Source organism: Schistocerca serialis, chromosome 8, assembly GCF_023864345.2.
Source record: "Schistocerca serialis cubense isolate TAMUIC-IGC-003099 chromosome 8, iqSchSeri2.2, whole genome shotgun sequence".
Lineage (NCBI taxonomy): Eukaryota > Metazoa > Arthropoda > Insecta > Orthoptera > Acrididae > Schistocerca > Schistocerca serialis.
Window position 1 is genome coordinate 36,362,501 of NC_064645.1, and position 9,710 is coordinate 36,372,210.

The window sequence follows — 9,710 nt, forward strand, 5'->3', positions numbered from 1 at the left end:
TCCTATTTATTTTGTTGTTAATGGTCTGGTGAATCTAATACAGACGTGTACCTGCAGTAGTTTTCGAGAACATCCAGAGAAACAAAGATTATTATCTGTCTTGTTCAGTGAAAGAAACATAACAACAGTATATTTAAGTGAAACCACATAGCAACTGTTGTAGTTTCTAGATTATTTAAGAAATAGGGATGCCTTTCAAATTTACGGCAGAGGAATACGCCGATTTGGTATTTATTTATGGCAAATGTGATAGTAATCCTATGGCTGCAGTTAACGAATATCGCGTACGTTATCCAACTCGGAGGATTCCGAATGCACGAACCATTAGCGGAGAATTTCGAATGTTACTGGAGATAGGTTCTCCACGTAGCGTTCTGGAGAACTACTGCAGACACCTATCTGGGACATATTTTATTAGGTTCACCAGGCCAATAACAACAAAATAAATCGAAATCGTGATTTACTTTAAACTAGTACAGTTTTGCTCTTCACACTAGGGAAGTTGCTAAATTTCCGGCAAAATCTTTTATTAACCGTTACTCTGCAACTAAAAATTTGCGGACCTATGTTTAAATGAACTTTTTGCTTTAGTTTTACGTGTAGGATTTTTTTTTTAAAAAGCACTCCGTCTTCAGGCCACGTGTAGCCTACTGGGAGCATCCGACCGCCGTGTCATCCTCATGGAGGATGCGGATAGGAGGGGCATGGGCTCAGCACACTGCTCTCCTGGTGGTTATGATGGTATTCTTGACCGAAGCCTCTACTGTTCGGACGAGTAGCTCCTCAATTGGCATCACGAGGCTGAGTGCACCCCGAAAAATGGCAACAGCGCATGGCGGCCTGCATGGTCACCCATCCGAATGCCGACCACGCCCGACAGCGCTTAACTTCGGTGATCTCACGGGAACCGGTGTATCCACTGCGGCAAGGCCGTTGCCTTTACTTGTAGAATAACATATTAAAATATTTGCATATCTTCGCTAATCACCCTTTATGGCATGTTTTTCAAAATATATCGCTATTAAGGTAATTTTGAAGATAGAATACGAAAATCGGCATTTGCTTTCTCTGACAGAAATAAAAAAAATAACTGTTTCAGTGTTTTTGTAGTCATCCTCTAAGGAAGTGAAATAGGGGATGGAAACTTTTATGAGATTATGTCAATATTTAAAAAAAAAAAGCTAATGGTTTATCAACGGGACGTGGGCAAAAAAGGCCAAACAAATGAGAAAATCAAAATGTTGATTTTATTATTAACCGCTGCTTACACAATTTGTTGAATATCAGCACCGGAGACGTCGATGAGATGCTGAACAGCGCCACATTTGTACGTGGTGGCCAAAATCGGTATTAATTTTCTTCGAGCGTAAATCAGTTCGGCACTAGCGCGTTAGGTGCCTACCAAGTCTCGTTGCCATACGACAATTACAGGCAGGCCACAGTGAAGCTCCGCGCATAGCTGCGACCATACGGTATTTACGGAGTATGTTTTCTTATGTACTCCGTGGCACTTGCCAAACAGTTTGTTCATAAACTTAGATCACAGCACAGTTCTAGTAATATTCAAATCTGATATCGTGGACATGCATTGATCCGCCATTCTCCAACCGATATTAATGCCTGTCTTTAATTCATCCAGGAATGAAACTGCGGTGGACAGTTCACTCAGTAGCAATCGCTGTGCACAGTTCACTCAGTAGCAATCGCTATCTTTTTGGAATTCATATTTATACGAGTCACGTATTAATTTAAATGTTTTGTTCTTGTGCTCACATGCGGAAAGACGTCCAACAGTCATGCACTTACGTCAACATACTACGCCTCCTCCTTACCGACCTAAAGTTCTCCGTTGTTCTTTTTCGATAGTCCAAAGAGGCTCTCTTGTACACAGGAATGTAAAGACGGAACGAAACATTTGTGTTCCCATAGCTGTATTTGTAATATACGAATAGGACTTTATTATTTCAAACCAAAATATAATTTTCTGCTTTCTCTCTCTACGTAGAAACGGGGAGAATTAAAAACAGCATGATCAGTGGTATCATCTCCACTTAATGAGATTGGTCCACATCCCAATCGATGAAAACATATCGGGTATAGCCATGATGCGTCTACCTAGAGCAGATTCAGCGTTGCGCTTACTGACCATGTTCCCAGTGCTTGGGAATACGTGTGATGTACCATCGACCTGCTGCCGTGGGCGTCTTTTATTACAAGTTTGAGCTCATGTTATCTCGCATACTCGAACCCATTGTTGGCGCCTCAACAAATGCGATCTGCCCTACAACTGACCTTGATATCAAACGGACGCATCCCGAGAAGCACCAGTAAAACCTCGACAGGTGCAGTTTGAAAGGCAGCAGTGAGCATCAGGAGCGTGTTGCACTATATTCGTTTCAATGTTCTTCTGCAGCAGTGTAATCGAAAATGATATGCGCAGACGCTGGCAGTGAAGTCAACAATGGCCTCGAAGATGGTTTCGCGATACGACCGCACAACATGCAGCTGTCAGCGGCAGCACGGGCAGCTTTATGCGTAATTTTGGTCGGTGCCCGAGTAACAGATTTTACATGTTCTTGGGTGTTTCTTTTCTCATCTAGAAGAACGCCTAGATACATGCAAAGGGTGCCATCAAGCCTGAAGGACGGAATTCTGGTGAGAAAAGGTCTTCCCTCGAGAGGTTTTACGGACAGCTATAGCCAGTTCGTCGTCCGTGCATCTGAACGAGCACACCGTTCGTGTTGTCCTTTACTCTCGCTCTAGAGTCCTCACTCACAACTACGTGGACATCATCCACGTACGCAACAGTATCTCACTCGTCTAATGCAAATAGGGGTTCAATACAAAGATTCCAGAACAACAGACACTTATGGAGTCTTTATGACAGCCCTCGGTTATGTTTTTGAAGACCTTGCTCTACCGTGGATGCCACTGGACAGGACGCTTACTCCAATAATCTCGGAGATCTCAGAGACGTGCAAACGGCTATCAAAGAACTTCGAAAGCTATACGTGTCAGTCACGAGTGCTCTCGTATACTTCGCAGTGGAATTTTCTTCACCCACGTCATCTGTAAAATTCCCTATTTTCAACGCATATTGGTACTAGCCCAGCCCGAAGAGCTCAGGCTCTCGCAAAAGGTCACAAAGTAGACGGCCGTGGACCTCGGCCGAGATGTTTAATAAGTACAAGGATGTACTTTTCGGTGGTGCAGGCTCTTTGTGGTTTCCATTTGTAATCACCACTGCGCAAGCTGCTTTCCATGTTACGTGTTAGTACGTGTTCGGAACGGCTCGCTCGCTTACTGATTGTGTGAAATAAGGCACCGGACCTACCGCCCGCCCGACTCAGCGTAGACGCTGCCTGGACCTGGCGCCCGTCCAGTCTGAGCTTCGAAATGGGGATGGCAGTTTGTTAGTCATCCAAAGGCAACGCCACGGTGTGCTAGTCATATTTTTCATCCAGTTGGCTTCGACGTTGTGTAAGTACACGTGGTACTGCTGTAGTGTACACGCACCGACGGGTCTCCCTCGACCAGTTGTGACAGTCCCCGCAGCCGCTGTGCAGTGGTCTGGCCTGTCTGGCTGCGGCAGCTGGAGCTGCAGCTGGAGCTGGAACCGGCCCCGGCCCCACGGCTTTACCTGGATGCACAGTGACCCAGCCGCAGCCGCAGCTGCCACCGTTACAGGGACGGGCCGGCCAGCCAGCTTCTTGCCGCCGCTGCCCCAGTCGCGGGAGGCAGCGCGGCGCGTTACGCAAACTAACGGTCCCAGATTCCCGTGCTGTGCATTAACTATTCGTGCTGCCAGCCCACATCTCGACAGGAGAGACCGCGTGCTGCACCCCACCAGTTTGGTCAACCCACGCGTTATTCGTAAATGGAACGGAAAAGGGAAGGGGATGGCGATAGTGCTGTTCTAAATACCCCCTGCCTACCACACACCGTAAAGTGACCTGCGGAGTGTAGATAATGTGTGTGTGTGTGTGTGTGTGTGTGTGTGTGTGTGTGTGTGTGTGTGTACACTTCTTACAGAAGACTGTCGCTCACCGTCTAGTATTCTTTTAGCTTCTCAGCTGTTCTAACCAACGTAGCAACAGTCCGTGTTGAGACACTCAAAAGATTCTACCAACATGAAACACACTTTTCTCCAGTCCCACGTTTCCATTCTGCCTCTCGTTCAATATAAGATTGCACGAAGCTGCACTTTCCACTTAGAAAAATATCTCCAAAATATGTTACTTTCCTGCCTTAGATGATACTGAGGATTTCGAAGCTATTTTTACGAGCACTGTCTAGTGCTTCGCCGATGGTTTCGTGAACTGTCGTTGAGAATCGTAACATATGGCGCTACATTCACATCGTAAATACTTTTAATCTGTTCGCGAAGGAGGTTTTGATTATTGACGCTTACAGTCGATAAAGCAGCGCCGCTTAGACTTTTAAGTCTGCGGACTTGTGAGTGCTTCGATACGGCCGGCCACGAATTCTTCTCCTGTGCCATGCTCTTCATCTTCCAGCGAACACCTTGAAACATTTGTTGGAGGTGTACCGGTCTGTGTCTTCCGCAACAGATTTTACACCTCCCCCTCGCATCATAGAATTTACACCTAAATTAGGATGTCTTATCATCCTATATCTTCTTTCTGTCAGTCTTCTTCACATGCTCCTTTCATCTCTGTTTTGTGTACTCTGCATTTATTACTTTACCAGTGAGCCTCTTTTGCATTTCGTTAGCATACAGTGCTGTGATCCGAACGTACGTTCTCAGAAACACATTTTCATCAGCTTAAGGCCAGTCCACCAATGTGTATCATCAGAAATCTCTTAGCCAGGAACAACCTCTTCTCCAGTGCTAATGTACTTTTTATGTCATCGTCGCTTGATCCGTATGTTATTTTGCTTGCAAGGCAACACAGTTCCTTAACTTAGTCTACTTCCTCTATCCCACTTATGATACATGCTTCTCTAATCACGTTTCTTGCACTCTTCACTACTTTATTCTTTCTTCCGTTTACTCTCAATCGGTATTCCGCACTCATTAGATACACCGTTACATTCAACAGATCCCGCAGTTTTTCCTCGCTTCAACCTGATGATAACAATGTGATCAGCGAATCTTATCATTGATGCTCTTTCACCCTGAATTTCAATCGCATTTCTGAACCTTTCTTTTATTTTTCCATCATTGGTTGTTTCGTCTATAGACAGAACGGCAGGGGACAATTTTTTTTTTTTTTTCGTAGTTCTGTATGTTATTATTCTCAGCAACTTGGAGGCATGAGATGTTAATGTCATACACCCGTTTTAATGCGAGCACTCGGTTCTCGGTCTTCCGTTACCACTGTTCCCTCCTGGTACTTCTGAATATTTCACATTACTCGCCTTGAATTACAGGTTACTTCCATTGTTCTCAGAATTTCGATCGTCTTATTCTATTTCACATCATGGAACGGATTTTCCTGATGTACAAATTATGTGAATATGTCTCGATTTTTCTTCAGTCTTGCCTCTCTCCTCAATTTTTTTTTTTTTTTCGTAGTTCTGTATGTTATTATTCTCAGCAACTTGGAGGCATGAGATGTTAATGTCTTTCTGCGGTAGTTCTTTCGTTCATCAGCTCTTATAATGTTCGGAACAATGTTGATGATGCTTTTCCGAAAATCTGATGGTATCTTTTCAGACTCACGGATTCCACAAATCAACTTGGCGTGTGTCCCAATGATTTTACAAGTCCGAAGAGTTCTTTTCCATCCCTTCGCCTTTGTTTGATCTCATCTCTTCTAGAGCTCTTTTTAGCATTTGACAATTCTGGAGATCCTCTGTCTTCCATACCGACTTCCATTTCTTATTTTGTCATGTTATGAGACAGTTCCTCTTCTTCGTAGAGGCCTTCAGCGTATTCTTTCCAACTATCGGCTCTCACCTCTGCGTTGAACATTGTAAGTCTTGTTGCGCTCTTTATGTTGGCGCCTTTGCTTGTAACGTTCGCTGAAGGATGTTTTGAGTTTTCTGCGTGCTGAACCTGTTCTTTTAACGACTATTACTTTTTAATTTCTTAGGATTTTCCTGCAGCCATTTTGACTTAGTTTCCCTACGCTTTCGTATTTCTTTCACTGCCTAGCGACTTACGTTACTGTAGTCCTACATTTATTCGAGCAGTTTCGAAGTTTCTTCTTTCGTCGGTCAGCTCAATTGTTTCTTGTGTTCCCGAGGCTTCTCCGCACTTGTGTATTTCTCTTCAGCTGAGCTGCCTACTGTGCTACTCACTATCGCAGTCTCTACAGCCGGAGAGAACTTCAAACGCATCCCGTGATTCCTCAGTACTTCAGTATTATCTTAAACTTAATGTCTATTCTTCGTCACTACTGTCCGCAGCTCATGGTTTCGCGGTCGCGTTCTCGCTTCCCGAGCACGGGGTCCCGTGTTCGATTCCCGGCGGGGTCATGGATTTTCACTAGCCTCGTGATGACTGGGTGTTTGCGTTGTCCTCATCATTTCATCATCATTCGTGGAAGTGGCGAGATTGGGTTGAGCAAAGGTTGGGAATTTGTACGGGCGCTGACAACCACGCAGTTAAACGCCCCACACACTAAACATCATCATCTTCTTCGTCATTACGAAGTTGTAATCCGAGTCTATATCTGCGCGTAAGTACGTCTTACAATTAACATCTGATTTAGACCGTATGTGAGCGTGATGTTGCCAAGTGATCTGTATTACTTGCTGAAATTTATCGCAGAACCGTATTAGTCTTTCTTCTCGCTCATTCCTACTATCGAGCCTATATTCTTCCGTAACTCTGTCTTCTACTCCTTGTCCCACTACAGTGTTATAATCACTTACATACTGAATTACCCGTTCTGTATCTTCATATTCTCTCTCTCTCTCTCTCTCTCTCTCTCTCTCTCTCTCTCTGGCTTGTGTTGTTGGCATTGTATTGCTGTCGATGTTGATGAGGAACTAATCTGCCTGACTTTCCCATTGCTACCACGGTTCGGGGGGCATTTTGATGGGGGGGGGCGGTGTCTCGTGTCTCGCAACTCGGCTGCAGAGTGTTAGGAGAGACCAAGCAGGTCTGCAGAGGGTGGACAAGCTGGGAGAGCTGCATCAAACGGGTCTTCGGGCTGAAGACCACACCACCACCAACATTCTTGCAGTGCAATCGTGAGTGTAGGTAAAGGCAAAACATTAATTTATAAGAGAACTAAACAAAGCTAAGTGTTTAATGTAGAATCAGAGAGAGAGAGAAAGAGAGAGAAATTGCTGTGTTAACAGTGGTCTGTAGCTCCGCCCCATCGCTCTGAAACTGTCAATAATTTTAGACAATAATAATCCTCGGATATGGCAATGGTTTGCTTTTCCTTTCATATATATTTTGTCCAGTCTATTTTATAAACTACTGTTTTTGTAATAGAACTGAAACTCTTAACAGTTTTCTCCTCTCGACTTTTTGGACGGACCACATTTCTCTCTCATATAACATATCCGTCTCTTAGTTTCGGCAATTATTTCGTGCAACACATACCAGTATAACGTATTGCTGAAGCCTTATTTCCCTATGTGCTAATCTTCTTGCCTCTTCCATTTTGTGCACTACTGTTCTCTCTCGTCAGTCTCTGTCTTCAGTGCTAGTCTCGTTTGGACGAGCACTCCACGGTAGTCTGTTCTGTGAAAGCCTCATCACTGCATATCTACTGCAGCCTACATCTAATTGAACCAGTTAAAAAAGTGTGAATACATTACACACCCACACTTTCCCCCTTTGCCAAACTGTCTGTTCCTTTTGCTTTATCATACGCCGTATCAACCCATTCCCTCTTTTAACCAAGTTCTGCTATAAATTTCTTTTATCCGCTATTCCATTCGGTATCGCTTTATTAGTTTTACCGTCTACCCAAGAGTGGAAATTTTCCAGACAGAGCATCCTGCCACATTTGACTGAATGAGGCCCTGCCTGGTGAGGGATAGGGAAGACTCGACACGCTTGCTCCGGGCCCGCATCCGCCCGCTACCTGTTTGTTAGCTGCCTTGTGGTCAGCGTTCCCGCATACTTGCAACAGGAACCGGTCGGTTGGCAGGCGTCCGCGGCAGCCGCGGGACGGTGGGGCTCGGCAGCTCAGCCGCACCACTCCACCACAGCAGTGTGTGCCGCGGACACCCCGCCCTGCCACACACTGCCGGCCCGCCACTACTGCATCTTGCCTGTCAGCGCTCTCGAGATCGTTATGTCATGTGCCACACAAGAGTTCTTTCCCCACTGGCCAACACGGGCCACCGTGCAACAACATTTCCTATCATTTCTTCCTTTCTCGTTTTCCTTGCATCTGCTCCCTTCCTTCCTGTTCTCCTTTTCTACCCCTGCCATCCTGTTCCGTGCGCAGAATCCGAGACTCTCCTGCGCAGGTTGGCCTGGCCGTTACGAGGACTCGTGACTCCTGAACAAATCTAATTGCCAACAAGTAGCAGCCCCGAGGCCTCCCGTGCCGCCTCGGAGTGGTAGTTTCTGTCCACAGCAGATCACTTCCTACTCAGGTTCTCCTCCGACCCCGTTGCAATTGCTATCAATACCACAGGCAAGAAAATGCTACTTCAGAAGGATTACGCTTTCGGATTCCAAATATTCTTCGAATGTTACGTAGTGCAATGAAAGTGCATCACTAAGAGTTGCACAAGTTTTAATAAACTGCCTCCTTTGAAAACACTCGTGTGATCGAAAGTCAAGACGGCTGCAAGCAATAGCTGGTGATAAAATTTGAGGATGGAAAATAATTTGTAATCTGAAGAGGAAAGCTACAGAAAATACAGTCTAAGACAAAAATAAAAAAAAACACCACGAAGGAATCATCCGAATGGCACGAAGTCGGTACATGTGATGTACATGTAGACATGAAAATGATTACAATTTAAGAAAAACTGGGCGATTTATTTAAGAAAGAGTTTCACAAATTAAGCAAATCAATTACGCGTTGGTCCATTTGCGATCCTTATGCAAGCAGTTATTCTGCTCGGCATTGATTTATAGAGTAGTTGGACGTCCTCCTGAGGGGCCGCGCCAAATTCTGTCCAATTGGCACGTTAGGTCGTGAAAATCCGGAGATGGTTGAAGGGCCCTGCCCATAGCGCAGCAGCCTTCTCAGTCGGGGGAGATCCGGCGACGTTGCTTGTCAATGTAGGGTTTGGCAACCGTGTAACTCTCGCGCTCTACGAGCGGCGTTATCTTGCTGGAATTTAAGCCCAGTATGGTTTGCCATGAAGAGCAACAAAACGGGGTGTAGACTGTCGTAAACGTACCGCCGTATTGTAAGGGTGCCCCGCGGACAACACCAAAGGGAAAAAGAGATGGCACCGCGGACCATCCCTTTTGAGACTGTGAAACGCTTGGCTCCTGTGCCCCCTCTTCCAGATTTCCAGTAGAGAGACCCTAAATTCTATTCTTTATTCTCTTTAGTTTCTTTCTGTTATCATAATACCGGTACTTGGTTTTCTTCATAGAGATGTTTTTGTTATGTTACTCTCTAAAATTGTACTTCCAGTACAGCGATTACTCCTCTTATCAAATTATCAACCTCTCTGTAGGCTAGGCAACTGCAATACAAGGTACTGAATTAAACACGATTTGCTTTTTCTTAGTAGATAAGCCAGATCAAGTTTTGTGGAACTCAGTTCGTGTTACAAGTCGCTTGGCTGTCTAACAGTCTCGCCATTGAAAT

At 45.1% G+C, this 9,710-nt stretch overlaps 1 pseudogene; it reads right to left on the reverse strand.

Annotated features, from left to right (window-relative positions):
• Positions 1–820: 820 nt before the first annotated feature.
• On the reverse strand, positions 821–938 carry LOC126417372 (5S ribosomal RNA; annotated as a pseudogene).
• Positions 939–9,710: the final 8,772 nt, after the last annotated feature.